This window comes from Suricata suricatta, chromosome 5 (assembly GCF_006229205.1).
Source record: "Suricata suricatta isolate VVHF042 chromosome 5, meerkat_22Aug2017_6uvM2_HiC, whole genome shotgun sequence".
NCBI classification, from domain to species: domain Eukaryota; kingdom Metazoa; phylum Chordata; class Mammalia; order Carnivora; family Herpestidae; genus Suricata; species Suricata suricatta.
In genome coordinates this window covers 77,590,695-77,608,365 of record NC_043704.1, presented here as the reverse complement: position 1 = coordinate 77,608,365, position 17,671 = coordinate 77,590,695, and the positions used below count along the sequence as shown (strand labels likewise).

The window sequence follows — 17,671 nt, the reverse complement described above, 5'->3', positions numbered from 1 at the left end:
CTTTATCCATTAGTAGATGCTCATTTGGGTTCTTTCCATAATTTGAGTATTGTAGATAATGCTGCTATAAACATTGGGGTGCATGTATCCCTTTGAATTACTATTTTTGTATTCTTTAGGTGAATACCTAGTAATGCAATTGCTAGATTGTAGGATAGTTCTTTTTTTTTTTTGATAGTTCTGTTTTTTACTTTTTGAAGAAACTCCATACTGTTTTTGCAGAATGGCTGTACCAATTTGTATTCCCACCAACAGTACAAGAGGGTTCCCCTTTCTCCACATCCTCGCCAACACATGGTCTTTCTTGTGTTGTTGATTTTATCCATTCTGACAGGTGAGAGGTCATATCTCAGTATAGCTTTGATTTGTGTTTCCCTGAAGATGAGTAACACTGAGCATCTTTTCATGTGTCTGTGGTCATCTGTATGTCTTCTTTAGATAAATGTCTGTTCAAGTCTATGCCTACTTTTTTAATTAGATTATTTGTTTTTTTGGGTGTTGAATTTTATAAGTTCTTTATGTATTTTGAATACTAACACTTTATCAGATCTATCATTTGCAAATAATTTCTCCTGTTCTGTAGGTTGCCTTTTAGTTTTGTTGATTGTTTCCTTTGCTGTGCAGAAGTTTTTTGTTTTTGTTTTTTGGGTTTTTAAAAATTATTATTTTGATAAAGTCCCAATAGTGATTTTTTTTCTTTTGTTCTCCTTGCCTCCAGAGACACATCTAGTAAGAAGTTGCTACAGCCAATGTCAAAGAGGTTACCACCTGTGTTCTCCTTTAGGATTTTAATTGTTTCATGGCTCACATTTAGGTTATTAATCCATTTTGAACTTATTTTTGTGTATAGTGTAATAAAGTGGTCTAGTTTCATTCTTTTGCATGTTGCTGTCCAGTTTTCCCAACACCAGTTATTGAAGAGACTGTCTTTTCCCATTGGATATTCTTCTCTGATTTGTCATGTAGTTGTGGGTTCATTTCTGGGTTTTCTATTCTGTTCCATTTATGTATCTGTGTATTTTTGTTCCAGTACCATATTGGTTTGATCACTATGGCTTTGTAATCTAACTTGAAGTCCCTTATTGGGATGCCTCCAGCTTAGCTTTCCTTTTTCAAGGTCACTCTGTCTATTTGGGGTGTTTTGTGGTTCCATACAAATTTTAGGATTATTTTTGTAGAAGAAACAGTTTTGAAAGTGTAAAATGAATAACTTCCTTCATGGAAGTTTTATAAATTTTGAAAAATCCAGGCAAATAAAAAAAATAATCCTAGGAGTGACTTTTTTTTTCTTTGAGAGGAAAACTACAAAAATCACAGAAGTCTAGTATTATTTAGTGATTGACAGCCTAGATTCTTTCATGCTCAAGCTGTCTGGAAAGGAGGATATTATAGGCTAACATGCCTGAACTTTGGTATCAAAATTGGTTATGGTCTCAGCTCTGCTACTATCTGGGTGTGTCCTTCAGACAAATTGCCTAATCATTCTGTATCTCTGTTTCCTATATAAAATGGGGATAATAATAAAACCTACCTTGTAGGTTTGGTATGTGTTAATAACTAGACACGCACAATGTCTGGTATGTAGTATGTGATGTATACGTTTGAGTTAAAAAATTAACATATAGTTACCTCAGCTTTTCAAAAATAAAAGGTCTCATAATAACAGGATGTTTGTTATTTAAAAGAATTTAAGTAACTATATTTTAGGACTTGGAGACAGGAGAAGAGAGGGCCAGGAAATCAAACAGATATAAGTTGCCTATCTCAGCAAGGGCTAAAGAGATTACTTATTATTATGCAATATATAGCGTATATGGATTGCATATATACGTATATATCTTAAAATAAGCAATATTATATCAAATAATGAATTATTCCATAAAATTATTTCATATGGTAACATCCTAATTTGTCATAGGAGTGTAAACACTACAAGAGTGTTATCATCATTGCTAGGTAGTTGGCTCTGTCAGTGGAGAGCCCGATGCAGGGCTCGAACTCATGAACTGTGAGATCATGCCCTGAGCTGAAATCAAGAGTCAGATGCTTAACCGACTGAGCCACCCAGGTGCCCCACTTTCTAGGTGATTCTACTATATATCCAGGGAGTTAAACAAATGTATTAATTCTCAGATACACTCCTTCTGCACAACCCCCTCCAATATAAATTTAAAGATATGACCCTTGAGTGCCTGGCATATTTCAGTGAAATGATTGGAAACATTTTAACATTTGTATACTATTTTTTTTTCTTTTTGAGAGAGAGAGCAAGAGAGCACAAGTGGGACAGAGGAAAAGAGAATCTGAAGCTGGCTTGAAGCTCAGCATGGAGCCCAGAGCCCAAGGCAGGGCTCAATCCCCATGAAGCTGGGATCATGGCTTGAGCTGAAATCAGGAGTCAGATGCTCAATTGACTGAATCCCCCCAAGCACCCCAACATTTGCATACTTTTGAAAGGCCCTCCTACAGAACAAGCAATTGTCTGGAATAAAAACTTCTGTCATATATAGATGTCATCTGTATGATATCTATGATATGTATTTCAGCTTTCTTTACTCTTAGCTTATGGTTAGTGTTACCTAACAGCTGTCATTACGGTATCTGGAGATGTACCTTAGCACAGAGCTGCCTTTCTTCCCTGGGGACATCATGCCTCCCACCCTCAAATTAAAGCCTCTAGTGGACTGAAGAGCATGTACAGTTTACAAAAAATCACCCTTAGTATAAGATACAATTTTATATTTGGTCAGTCAAAAAGGAACCTATTGTTTTTAAGATCCTCGGTAAAGGAAAATCCCTGTAGGGGTACAATGGATTCTCCAGGTGTGTGAAGGATGTCTTGTGTGTCAAACCATAGAGAGGAACACTGGTGTAGACATGAGCGGAGACCATCTGCTGCTTTAAATTGCTCACACCAGCTGAGAGATAGTTGGCTGTGGATTAACATGAGCAGCAGCCCTTTTACAGTAGCTGTGGCACATCAGAGCCCAGAACGTCTGAAAAGGCCAAGACGGATTGACCTGACTTGCCAAAGTAAAGAATGTATCGATTCCATTTTGCCCCAACTTGTCTACCATGATATGGACCTCTCTCACCTTGCACTCAAGTCTACATTTTAAATATGGAGACAATCCTGTGGCACCTGGGTGCTTAAGCATTTGACTTCAGCTCAGGTCAATCACACAGTTTGTGAGGTCGAGCCCCACGTACGGCTCTGTGCTGACAGCACAGAGCCTAGAGCCTGCTTCAGATTCTGTGTCTACCTCTCTCTGCCCCTCCTTTGCTCGTGCTGTTTCTCTCTTTCTGAAAAATAAACAAACATTAAAAAGTTTAAAAACTAAAATAAATATGGAGAAAATCCCTATGTAACATTGTAGTATTTTACTATGGCTCCCTCATTTCAACACTACCATCCTCCAATGCAAAAAATTAACACACAGGAAGACGATTATAGAAAGCCTTATTTTGGCAGCAAAATATATCATGTTGCCGCTGTGAACTTAGTCCTTAATTCTGGATTTTGCCCTAGAGACTCTTCCTATCTTCTGCCTGTGGGCTCTCAGCATCTTGTGACATATCAAGCTATATATCTGACGCTGGTGTACTTCTTCTCCATCTAACACTGATAAATCAGACCCAGAATTACTTAGATCTTACTATCAGCGAGGTAAATCTCTCAAAGACCAAGGCACACAGGTTATCACCAGCTGTGTTTAATAGATAAGGTAAGACCACACGGAGGGGTTGAAATGTTGCATAAAGCAGGAACAGTTCTGACTCCAGAGCCCCGCTGCTTCAATGGAAACCCCAAAGAGGCCCCCCAGGCCCAAGAAGGACAATCCTCCACAACTTATTTAATTCCGTGCACACACAAAAGTCCCCAGTATATATAATAGGTCTTGCCTCATTTTGCTCATATTTATAATAGGTATTAAAGCACTCCTGCTAGCTCACTTTCATAAGATTTTAGCAATATCTAAACAATTTTAGCTTTGATGGTAATTTTTGTCAGTATTGATTATATTTTATTTTTATTTTATTTTTATATTTTTTCTCCATAATATTTTATTGTCAAATTGGTTTCCATGTAACACCCAGTGCTCTTCCCTACAAGTGCCCTCGTCCGTCACCACCACCTCTTTTCCCCCCTCCCCCTTCCCCTTCAACCCTCAGTTCATTTTCAGCATTCAGTAGTCTCTCAGGTTTTGCATACCTCGCTCTCCCCAACTCTCTTTACCCCTTCCCCTCACCATGGTCCTCCATTAGGTTTCTCCTGTTTTCCTGTTAGACCTATGAGTGCAAACATATGGTTTCTATCCATCTCTGCCTGACTTATTTCACTTAGCATGACACCCTCAAGGTCCATCCACTTTCCTACAAATGGCCATATTTCATTCTTTCTCAATGCCATGTATTACTCCATTGTGTATATATACCACATCTTTTTGATCCATTCATCAGATGATGGACATTTAGGCTCTTTCCATGATTTGGCTATTGTTGACATTGCTGCTATGAACATTGGGGTACATGTGCTCCTATGCATCAGCATTTCTGTCTCTCTTGGGTAAATCCCCAGCAATGCTATTGCTGGGTCATAAGGGAGTTCTATGGATAGTTTTTTGAGGAACCTCCACACTGTTTTGCAGAGCGGCTGCACCAGTTTACATTGCCACCAACAGTGTAAGAGGGTGCCCATCTCTCCACACCCTCTCCAACAACTGTAGTCTCTTGCTTTGTTCATTTTAGCCACTCTGACTGATTATATTTTAGAACCATACTAAGACATAATGATTTTAATAGCACTGTTTTATAACATTAGCTAAAAACAGAACTAAAAATATATATCTACTATTTAATTACTCCTGAAACTTACAGTTTTCTGTGCCCTGTTTCCTTCCAATATCTAGCTTATATGCTGGCAGAATATTTGAATAGCTATAACCACAGCACATATAAAGTTGTGTTAATTAAATGTATCGTATATGCATTTTTTAAAATTTGCCTGAGTGATCATTTTAGTGACTGTATATAATATTGTACTTTGTAGAAATGCTGGTACATTATAAAGTATTTCATATATTTTTGGTATTATTAACAATTCTGTAGTCATAATCTATATACATTCATATATTTTCTTTGTCTCAAAAATTTCCTTTGGAAATGACCTCAGGCTTAGATTTGCTGTCTTAGAAGGTAAAGATGTATTTATGATTATAGCATATTAAAATTTATGCTCTTTTAGATGTTTTATAGTAAAATTTATTAATGTCACTAATTTAAAATATAATTTTCCTGAAAATGATCACTTTAAAAATAACATATTAATACTCATTATAAGCATTATAACTTAAAAATCAGAAATGTAAATCAAAATTACAATGATATATCACCTCATACCAGTTAGAATGGCTGTTATCAAAAAGATAAGAAATAAGTATTGTTGAAGATGTGGAGAAAAGAGAACACCTATGCACTGTTGGTGGGACTATAAATTGGTGTAGCTACTATGGAAAATAGTATGCAGGTTCCTCAATAAGATTAAAAATAGAACTACCATATAACCCAGCAATCCCACTTCTGGGTATTTACCAGAAGAACATGAAATTATTAACTCAAAAAGATTTATGCACCCTTCTGTTCATCGAAGCATGATTTACAATAGCCAACATATGGGGCCTACCTGTGTCCATCAATAGGTGAATGGATAAAGTAGATATAGTATATATAAGATTGAATATTATTCAACCATAATAAAAGAATGAAATCTTGCCATTTGCAACAACATGGATGGGCTTTAAGAGCATTATGCTAAGTGAAATATGTCAGACAGAGAAAGACAAATACTGTATGATCTCATTTATAATAGAATATTTTTTTATTTAAAAAAATTTTTAATGCTTTTTATTTATTTTTGAGAGACAGAGAGAGAGAGACAGTGGGATCAGGGGAGGGTCAGAGAGAGGGGGAGGCACAGAATCTGAAGCAGGCTCCAGGCTCTAAGCTAGCTGTCAGCACAGAGCCTGATGAGGGTCTCGAACTCACGAACTGTGAGATCATGACCTGAGCTGAAACCGGATGCTTAACTGACTGAGCCACCCAGGTGCCCCTAAAATATTGTTTTAAAAAGGAAGAAATTAAAAACAACAAGTTCATTGATAAAGAGAGCAGATTTGTGGTTACCAGAGGTTGGTGGGGGAGGGTGACAAAATGGGTGAAAGGAGGCAGAAGGTACAAATGTGTAGTTACAAAATACATATGTCATGGGGATATAATGTATAGCATGGTGACTATAGTTAATAATACTGTATTTCATATTTGAGAGTTGCTAAGAGAGTAAATCTTGAATGTTCTTATCAGAGGAAAATAATTCTATAACGATATGCGGTGGTGGATGGTAACTAGACCTAGAGTGACGATCAGTTTACAGTGAATACAAATATTGAATCATTATGTTATACACCAGAATCTAATATAGTGTTGCATGTCAGTTGTACCGCAACAAAAAATTAGAAGTCAGTAAGACAAATTTAAAGTCCATAAAAAACTAGGTATATTTATGTAAGTAGAAACTTACTGCTGATTAAAAATGGATTTTAGGGGCACCTGGCTGGCGCAGTTGACAGAGCATGTGACTCTTGATCTTGGGAGTTGTGCATTCAAGTCCCACATTGGATGCAGAGATGACTTAAAAATAAAATATTTAAAGACAAAAATAGAATGAAAGAAAATTTAAAAATGCATCTTAACTATTGCTTTTTTAAATCTTTAAAATGTTTGTTTATTTTTGAGAGAGAAAGATAGAGCATGAGTTGGGGAGGGGCAGAGAGAGAGAGAGGGAGACACAGAATCTGAAGCAGGCTCCAGGCTCTGAGCTCTCAGTGCAGGGCCTGATGCGGGGCTTAAACCCATAGACCAAGAGATTGTGACCTGAGCCAATGTTGGAGACTTAACCAACTGAGCTACCCAGGCGCCCCAAATCCTAACTATTCTTTATACTGGTCCTCCCATATTTTTGATCATTAGCCATAACAAAAGTATGCTGTTTATGTAGCATATGTGTACTGTGCAAACACACATATGTACATAGACACATAACTATTTATCAGTTTAACCACAAAATTTCACAACACAGTACTTACCCATATACATGCAATTGGGTCTGATATATCCCAATAATTCCATGCCAGAGTCATCACTTATGCTTACATGCTTGCTCACTCTCTTTCCATCACTCCCTCTCTCTTTTCTTAACCTGTGGCCCACCAAATTAATTTCATGGTCTTGATCAGTACATTAATAAATAGTCTTTGAAAACAGTCTTGACAATATGCACACCTTAAAAAAAATGACTTACTAATGTTGAACTCAAATAACTATACCTAGTATTTTTAACTTTAGAATTGGAACCAGGTTCAGCAAATGATTTATCAGTGGTAAGAGTCATGCAAAATATATTCATTTAAGGAAACCAAATTTGTCATTTTGTGAATAAAAGTCTAAAGAAACCACAGTCTTTCGGTTTCCTCTTCTGTTCATTAGCCAGAATCTAATTTTCAGTTTTGTCACTTGTAAATTTTATACCAAAACCTAAACTCTGACCAATGGCATATAACAACATTCAGTTTGGTTGCTTAATTTCTTCTCTGGCCTGAATACATCTAATCATTGAGAAAAAACTCAAATAATGTATGCCACTGAGATATGGTATACCAAAGTGGCAGGTAAGACACAGAATCTGAAATAGGCTCCAGGCTCTGAACAGTCACACCGAGCTCAAGGTGAGGCTCAAACTCAGGCACACTGAGATCATGAACTGAACCGAAGTTGGTCACTTAATTGACTGAACCACCTAGGTGCCCCTAAAAACTTTTTTAAATGTTTATTTTTGAGAGAGAGAGAGAGAGAGAGAGAGAGAGGGAGGGAGGGAGAGAGAAACAGAGCATGAGTGGGAAAGGAGCAGAAAGAGAGAGAGACAGAATCTGAAGCAGGCTCCAGGCTCTGTGCTGTCAGCACAGAGCCTTACATGGGGCTCGAACTAACGGACTAGGAGGTCATGACCAGAGATGAAGTTTTACGCTTAACCAACTGAGCCACCCAGGTGCCCCCATGTTATTTATTCTTAATGGAACATGCAGTGAGTAGAACACTAATTTTTTCCCTTTGCTTTGTTTAGGACTTGCAGTTGTTTTTTAAATTTATGATGTTATTAGTAAACATTTCTGTGGATTATTAGTCTCATCTTTGATTTATAACTCCATAGAAGATACTGAGATTAATATGGGGAAAGCTGATAAAGGATGATATAACTCAAAGGTGGTAGTTCTCCTTTAAAGATTTGGGCCGTACAACTTAACCTTTGTCCCATTTTCTCTATCCTTGAGATAGATACTTGTGCCCTTGCTGACACTTTATAAGACCACTTTGGAAGTGAATATATGTGTTGATAAATGCCTTGATTCACTGAAATAAAGACATTATCATATCATTTACTTAGCAACAGCAAGAAAAATGTGTCACTCTCCAGATATCAAGCACTTACTTAAATCTATTACATTTTAAAAGAAATCTATTAAGTCATGGAGATGTATGGATGTGTTGAGGGAACTGGGTAAGGGAGGAAAGGAAAGGAGAAAGCATACACCGAGTGCCCCTAGGTGCCAGAACTTAGAAATATACTTAACTCAGGAAACCCTCATAACAACCCATTGGACATATAGTCTTCTCCCCATGCTGTTGTGGATGAAAACAGCTCAAAGAGGCCAGACTAACCTCTCCATGTCTCATGATCAGTAAATTACTGAGGTAGGATTTGAACCCCATTACAAAACTCAGCTTCCCAGGACACCACAGCATTTCTCAACTTTCAGATTGCTGCTTTGGAAACTTGTTTGCAGCTAAAATAGGAAAGGGTGGGGCTAATTTAATTAAAATGAATAATTTATATTATCCAAAGAGATTTCTTTTTTAGCTTCCCTCAACGTTTCCATTACAATTTTAGCTGAAGATTTGGATCATTTCTTATTTTATCTTGCTGGTTTGGCCAATCGAGTTTCTGGACTTATAAAAATATACTTGCTAAAGATGAACTGAAGGGCAAGAGAAACTGCAGTTTCTCTGCTGGGTTATTTGTGTAATTAAAATGGTCGTTTTGGAGAGTGACTGGCAGTTGTGCTGGGGGAGGGCTAGGGAAGGAGGGGTGGCTTGACTGAGTTAGGGAAATTCCAGATGACATGATCGCCAGATTTCCTGCTGACCCTTTAGTGCCAAACTCCGCCTCCTGCTCTTCTGGCACAGCTGTGTGCTTCATTAAATAGTGATGCCTACAAATCACAGCAGTGTTAAAATGCAAAGCAGGGGGAATTCCTGTGCACCCGTTGCTGCCAAGTTCCTAGAGTTTTAACAGCACACTCACCAAACTGTCTCCCTCCTCTCTAAAAACTATAAATAAGTTCAATATCAAGAGTGTATTCATCAATGAGAGTGCCTCTCTGTTCTCTTGGAAAGTTTTAAGTATTGTGCAAACACCTTGGTAATGGTGTCCCAGGCAAAGGCCTCTTGCATTGTCAGAGATATGGCTTCTGACCTTGATGTTGCCACTAGTTTTCTAGTTGAGTCAGGGACCATTGCCTCATCATCTGAAACATAGATTTTCCCCTCTGTAATTTGGGTGTAGTGCTTTTCAGAAACCTACCTTGTAGAATTTGCTACAGCTCAGGGGATGGGGGGAGGGGTGTTGAGAGGAATGTGGGCTTAATTCAACAGTATATACAGAATTTGTGAGTACAGAAGCACTGTGCTGAAGGAGGTAGAGGGTGACAATGTAAGTAAGAAAGAGCGAATGCATGCAAATAGGACTAGTGTGAGGTGTGCTCTGATGAGTGGTAGACAAGAGCTGTTTAAAAGGGACAGTGTGAACAGGGTGAAAAATAATTGCAAATTCCAACTGGAGGGATTGGAGAAGTTTCAAGGAGGTAAGTTACATTAGCTCCAGGCCTTTAAGGATAAAGGTGGAGGCACTTAAGGTGGAGAGAAAAAAATGCAAACAAAGGTGTAGAGAATGGAGTTTAGTGGGGAAAAGGGTGTTGCCTTAAGTGAAGGTGGTAGCATGGTAACAGTATTATAATAACAGTATTATTTGTAGGGCAATTAAATAATAATCTAGTTGCCTTTTTTAAGTTTATTTATTTTGAGACAGAGAGAGAGCATGCACAAGGGAGAGAGAGTCCCAATCAGTTTCTGTGCTGTGAGCATGCAGCCCAACACAGGGCTCCATCTCGTAAACCTTGAGATCATAACCTGAGCCTAAATCAAGAGTTGGAGGCTTAACCAACTGAGCCATCAAGGTGTCCCTCTAGTTGCCTTTAAAGGACATATCATTTCCAGTTAAGTCCATCTACTTATTGAATACCAGCTGGATTCTTGCATTGATATTTTGTGTCTTGTGCTTATGGGCATCTGAATTTGTGACCCTGGGCTTGAATAAAGAATGTGAGGGAAGGAGATGGGTTGATGGAACTTCTGTAATAGGAAGCTGTTGATCTGGGTGTTGGTGGATGGACAGAGAAAAAGCAAGAGTATGAAGGATCAAAAAGGAGAGGGTCTAGAGGACCCTAGGAAAAAAGTCATAGCAGGCTGGTAGACAGAGTTTGAGTTTACCTTCTTTTGGAGAGTTTTAGTACCCAAGGTGAACAAGGAAAACATAGAGCAGTTCAAATTAATGCACATTTATTGAGGCCATACCCTGCACCAACATGAACAGGCACAGTGGCAGATATTAAGATATAGTAATACATTGCCCTTCTTCTCAATTATAAGGAATGGAGATAGACATGTAAGCAACTAGCTATTGCACAAGGCCGAACTCAGTAAGAGCTAGCAGTCTGCCATGGAAGTATGGAAGACAGATTTATCTTGACTGGAGAGGGATAAGAAACATTTCTGAAGACTTGTGTTTGAGGTAAGATGTAAAGATTAGCTAAGTCACTGATTAGTAAACAAATATGAGTAAAAGAAGGTAAAGTAGGCAGAGAGGCCATAAAATGTAAGAACTATTTCAAAAATTAAGACTAGTTATGAATTATATTTAAAATTTTTTAATGTTTATTTTTGAGAGAGACAGAGTGTGAGTGGGTGAGGGGCAGAGAAAGAGGGAGACACAATATCCGGAACAGCCTCCAGGCCCTGAGTCATTAGCACAGAGCCTGATGTGGGGCTCCAACGCTCGAACTGTGAGATCATAACTGGAGCTGAAGTTGAATGCTCAACTAACTGAGCCACCCACCACCCTGAATTATATTTTATAAGATGAGATTAGCATCAGATCATGAAGCATCTTCAAAGCTATACCATTGAGTTTGTACTTCAAACATGATAGGGAGCCATTGAAGATATCTGCCATAATCAGGTCAATTTACAAACTCAAGGGATGGAGGTGGGGGCGGGGTCTCCACTATCACCATATCTTCTAGCTTTTACAAAGAGCTAGGTTCTTGTGGAATTCCCCCAGACCACCATACCAGTAGGGAGATAGGTCAGGATTGGAATTCCTGATTATTTAGCTTAAAGATCAGATATGTATTGAGGAGCGCCTGGGTGGCTCAGTTGGTTGAGCATCTGACTCTTGGTTTCGGCTCAGGTCATAACCCCGTGGTTGTGGGATCAGGCTCAGCATCACACTGAGTTTGGAGAATGCTAGGATTCTCTCTCTTTCTCTCCCTCTGCACCTCTGCTTTGCTTGTGTGTTACTCTCAAAAAAGAAAAATAAATACATTAAAAATAAAAGATATGTATTGAGATGCACAAGGCTAGCTCTTAATATGGGGTTGACAGCCCCTTCATCTCCATCCGTAACCCTGCCTTGGGCACTTAGAGCATTTGATTTATTCTCTGTATTTCTGGCGCTTAACACACTGCCTGGAAAGTAATAGGTACTCAGTAAATGTTTGCTGAATGAATGGACAAACTGCTAACTTGTTTTCACAAGTGGGGAAGAGCCTGGTTATCAGTGCTTAAGTAAACAATCGACACATGAGCAACTGGTTTTAAGCAGGACTGAAAGGTAGCCTTTGACATTTTCCCTTTGGTCTTTGAGTTCTTGGATAAATAGCTAATTTTCTTGAGGTGAATCTCCATTTGAAACAAATTTCTTTTTTCCCAAACCACTGGGAAGCAGTCTTAAATGTGTTCCACCACCCCAGCCGACTGTTCCAGCTGTGACTTCACAAAGCCAATCTTCCCATCTCTCTGACTTATTTCCTCTTTGAATTTTGAAAGGGGCAGAGAATGAAGGGTGTCATTAAAGAACACAATAGATTTCAAATCTCTTAAAAATATTACAGTTGAATAATTAAATTACAATCTCATTGTAGAGTTAATTGAGTCAGTTATTAAATTTCTAATATTATATTAGGTACCTTTTTCCTGGAAAATTTTTATATTCCTTTTCATAATTGCAACTTATGTTCTCATAATCTTTATAATTGCATATTATATTAGTAAACATGCCAATAAGATAATGAGTACAAATCAGTTTTTAGGTCTTTTAAGAGATTTTACAAATCACTAATTAGGAAATATTTCCTCAAGTGAAAAGATTTTGTCTACCATGGAAAGAATGGTTAAAATTTTGTCTTACATTCTCTCCAAAGTATATACAGGAGACTTACAGATGCTCAGTGGCATGCTGTTGTTACCTGTAATTAAAGACACCATGTAATCGGAATGTGTGTGTGATCTATGATAACACAGGACTCCCACAAGTTGGAATGTGGAAAAGGAATGATTTCTAAGTGTTTCAAGTTCTGGGCTCATCTCTGCCTTGCATGACATTTTGAAAGGTGTTCATGTTCCCAGTGTTCCGTCTTAATTCTGGTGCTCTGCTTGTCCTGAGAGCCAGCAGAGACCTATGCAAAGAGATTGGGTCTCAGCTTTGGTCCCAGGCATCATCCCTTCACATAGTACAGGCTCACTGCAGGAATATCAGCATTCAAAGGACAGGGACAGAAAAACAACAAAACAGAAACCTTGCTTTGACAGAATTTTGTTAAGGTTTCTGTTATAAGTCAGCTGCTTAGAAATCTGGAGAAGCTTGCTTTATGTAAACTTTAGTGTTGAGTGACTTCTTTTATCTTCAAGATTGCTTTTTGCTTTTAAGATTCTTTCTCTAACTGTTGTATACCACAGTGTTTGATGGGTTTCCCTTGGTTATAGATAATCTAGAACTTTCCAAAATTCTCTAAAAAGTGAGGGCCTCTAGATTCTTAGGAGTATGAATGAATAAAAAGGATAAATACGTGTCAAAGATTTCACTCAACATGCATCTGAGAACTGAGTCCATTTTACATACACAGATATCAACATCATCTTATATGAAAAATACAATCTGAAATCCAAAACCAAATTATAAAAAAAAGAAAAAAAACAAGAAAGATTGGTGTGTGTTCACCAAACTTTGATCTTTCACAGTTGACTGTATTTTCCAGCTTTCCTTAAAGTTAGATGTGGCCATGTGGCTTGGTTCTAACAAATGCAATATGGCAGGACTGGTGCTCACTACTTCCCCACATCCTAAGATGACTATTAGATCCTTCCCATGCTTTCTCCCTTCCTCTCTTCTCCTTTATCTCCCTTTCCCTCCTCTCTTCACTTATAGGCTGGATAGAGAAGACCCAGAGGAAGTTTTTGAGTCCCTGGAGGATGGCCTGGCCTGGATGGAAGGATTCTGGATCTCTGAGTTTCTGCTTCTAGGAAAGTTGTACAGGAGAGCTACATGGGAGGAAATAATCTCCCAAGACAGTGTGATGAGAAATAAATTTTGTGGTAGTTGTTTTGAGAGTATGGCATTTATTTTCCACTATAGTTAGCTTTTACTCAAGTGTTGGGTGTTTTTTGTTATTTGTTTATTTATGGAAGAGAGAGTGCATGCAAGCAAGACTAGGAAGATGCAGAGAGAGGGAGGGAGAGAGGGAGAGAGGGAGAGGGGGAGAGGGGGAGAGAGGGAGGGAGGGAGAGAGAGAGAGAGAGAGAGAGAGAGAGAGAGAGAGAATCCCAAGCAGGCTCCACACTTTCAGGGCAGAGCCTGAAGCAGGGCTGAATCCCACCAACCCTAAGATCATGACCTGACCTGAAACCAAGAGTCAGATGCTCAACTGGCTGAGCCACCCAGGTCCCCCTAGTTAACTTTTACTCCAAAACAAAAATCATGTAGGATAGTTTCTGGTCAGCTAGAAGATGAAGTTCTCAGGCAGAATATGTTTGGTCTCCTATGAATGTGCTACTTTTGCTTCAGGAAATGTGCCTTGTTCAGCAGGAAGACCTAGTAGGTGTATACCTGTCAGCAAAGGATTATTGCAATTACATACAGACACTGATTTTAAATGACTCTGTACCCGTATTAAGGTCACAAGTGCCAAGTCTGAGACCACCCCCATGGTGGTTTTGGGTCTAGTCAGCACGGTATATAAATCTGATGCTAAAAATAAGAGCAGCTAGCCATGTAAAGAATTTGGGTACTGTACATAAACCACAATGATTCTTAGTGTGGAATTCTAAAGATTTATCACTGTATAAATTTCTGTGCAGTGGCTTAGTTTGCTTTTCTTTTGTTAAAAAAAAATCAAGAGACCATAAAATTGTCTGAGAAATAACTTTAAGTCTCCATGGAACTGAACCGTGCTCTTCATTGTAATCGCCATGACTCATCATCCTCGGGATGGGAATTTCACTTTAGACCACAGTTTAGACTGGTGATAACGCTTACCTACCTGTTACTGAGTTCCCACCCAGAGCTGGACAAGACACTTCACTCTCACTGTAACATAACACATTAGGTGTTTGTATCCCTATTCTCCAAATGAGGGAAATGGGGATTAGAAAGCCTATGTATAACTCACTCAAGGCCAAACCTCTGTAGTGTGGCAAAATCAGGATTTCAAAATTCATATTTCCAAACAGTTCCCAATGCTCCCATGATGCACCTCTAGAACCTTTATCTTTCATTATATCAGATACTTCCCTCTAATGTATAATGCTCTTTCATGAAATGTGTTTTTATTCTCACTTTTCTTGAGTGAAGTCAAACTCCAAGGGATAGCAGATTTGTTCAAGACAACTTTGTTGTAATGAATTTGCATCATAAGATTTTCTTACATTCTCAGTCTCTGGTCTTTAGATACATTGTGGAAACATTATGGTAACGTATACATACTTAGGTTATCCTTCACTCACCTTTGAACTCCAAAATATAGAACCCTAACTCCATGATCACTTCTCTGTTAAAGAGATAGAATTTAGCACTCTTTCCCCACCCGCCAACTCAGTACCAACAGTGAATTTGTTTCATTAGAAAAATAACTTTACAGTTTTCACCTCACTCAATTCACTAGAGAAGCCAGAAATCTATAGCACTCACTACAACAGAACTGAATTTTTTAGCCAAACCTTTGAAAAAAAACCCAGAATAAGAAGTTATTTTATTCACGTTTCTTTTCCATTATGGCACTAATCTATTTAGAAATTTCTCCTCAGTCCATCTACCGAAGACCTTGTCTCCTTTAATAGAGACATATCAGAATCTCTAAGAACCTTTAGATCTAATTCATTACCATTTATCTCAGTAAGTTGCTAAACAGAAGTATACACATTTAACTAAACAAATATGGACACACGTGCACCCATATGCACGCACATGGTGTGTTCTTCCCTTAAGTTGCTCCCATGTTTCAGCATCTTTGAAACTAAGAAGTTGTTATTACTACCTTTTAAGAACTTTCTGGACACAAAAACACACACCCTCATGTGGGCCACAGATCATCTCATAATTAATATACTAAATATCTCTCACTTGAATCAGATCACTTATTCACTTTAGAGAGTGTCACACTATACTTGTAACAAAATAACTGAAAAACAAAGAAAGGAATAAAGTTGTTTTGATAACTAAGATGTAGGAAATATAGCTAGAGAGAGCAGCTGACTGCTCCTACAAGGAGGTGATAAAAATGGCAAGAGAAAATTATTGTTTTAAACAGCTATAGTGGTCTATTTTTTTTACACAAATATGATAAATTTGAATTTTTCTACACACACTGTAATAACATGACTTCACTAGCCTGCAGGTCACAGAGAATATCTGAAACAGGGTTATAAATATCCTGTTTAAATTAGGTCAGTTTCATTAATCAAAAGTAATCATGCTTGTCCAATCCCTAAATTACTTATTGCTTCTGTAAAATCTGGGAATTAGGCCTGAGGAGACCTGTTCTGCACTGGATAAGCCCCATCCTTTAGAGCAGTTTTCTTCTTTTTCTTTTAGCCTGAAATTCAATCCACCCTCTAAAAATCATTCTTTACACTGAGCTGAGAAAGGGAAGACAGAATTAGTAGTGATGGGGAACATATATGCGAGGGATCAAGAAATTCATTTATGTGGGAAAAGGAGAAGGCTTTCTCTTTGACCTGCTGCTCCCTCAGGCTCTAGGAAGCTAAAATTAAAAATTGTGAAAAACAACAACAAATTGTTAAAGACAGATAATATCATGAAGGGGATGCTCTGATGGACAGGGGCTACATATTGGAAAAACAGGAAGAGATGTTGTAGATGGCTACAACAGAATAAACTACAAGAGTGTGTCACAAGCATCAGCTAGGGTGGAGTTTCCTATCACCGATTACCACCTGCGCAGAGGGAAATTCCAGCGACAGCTCTGCAGTGACCAGAGAATGATGCTGCTCCTGGCAACCGTAACTTCCTCTCCTATTCGCTCATACATCATCTGTTCTAGGACCAGCCTTAGCATCACTTGCCAAAGCTCAGCTCCTGAGCTGTAAGCTTCCAAATTTGTTCCTGCACCAGCCATCACATCCTGTTGGTCTCCCTGATGCTGTGCCCATACTTCACACTTCCATAGGTACTCTCTTAGCATCTAATTTGCTAGAAATCATTTTATGCCCCAAACCATTTTTATAAACATTCCAACAACTGACATGTTTACCCACTGGCTCCTTAGTAATTTGAACTACTCATGATTATGCAGTTAAACTTCTAGTTTTTAATTTTTTTTTATAAAATGTCAAATAGTATTTCTTATAAATAAGTCTTATAAAAGGTCAAATGGCAGGTATTTCTAGTTTGATAGGCCACGTAGTCTTTGCTGCAATTACTCAATTCCAACACTGATGTGAGAGCTGCCCTGGAATCTTCGAAGCAAAGAAGCAAGGCGGTGCTCGCTCCACAATGCTTTACAGAAACAGCCAACAGTATTACATGCTGATCGTTTTTGTAGACCTCTTTTTTTTAGTATTTTATATTTTATTTATTTATTTTGAGAGAGAGAGAGAGAATGTGCTCGTGAAAGTGGGGGAGGGGCAGGGAGAAAGGCAGAGCGAGAATCCCAAGCAGGCTCCGTGCTGTCAGTGTAGAGCCCCACTCTGAGCTCTATCCCAGGACCCTGAATCATGACTTGAGCTGAAATCAAGAGTCAGACACTTAACAGAATGAGCCACCTAGGTGCCCCTGTTAGACCTCTGTTTTTTTACCTGAGAGTCTTTCATTTTTTTGGAGCCAGATTTCCTTGGAGAGTCTTTTTCTATGGAATTATGCCTCTTCTTTTCTCTATGAACTATTCTGGAATCTCCTTTTTTGAAATGTAGATAAGTGTCTGCTATATCA

The 17,671-nt window shown here is 38.3% G+C and overlaps 1 protein-coding gene across 4 annotated transcripts in view; it reads left to right on the top strand.

The window, feature by feature from the left end:
* Positions 1-17,671, top strand: part of TP63 (tumor protein p63) — a 222,147-nt gene that overhangs the window by 51,824 nt on the left and 152,652 nt on the right. The gene's annotated exons all lie outside the window — the stretch shown is intronic.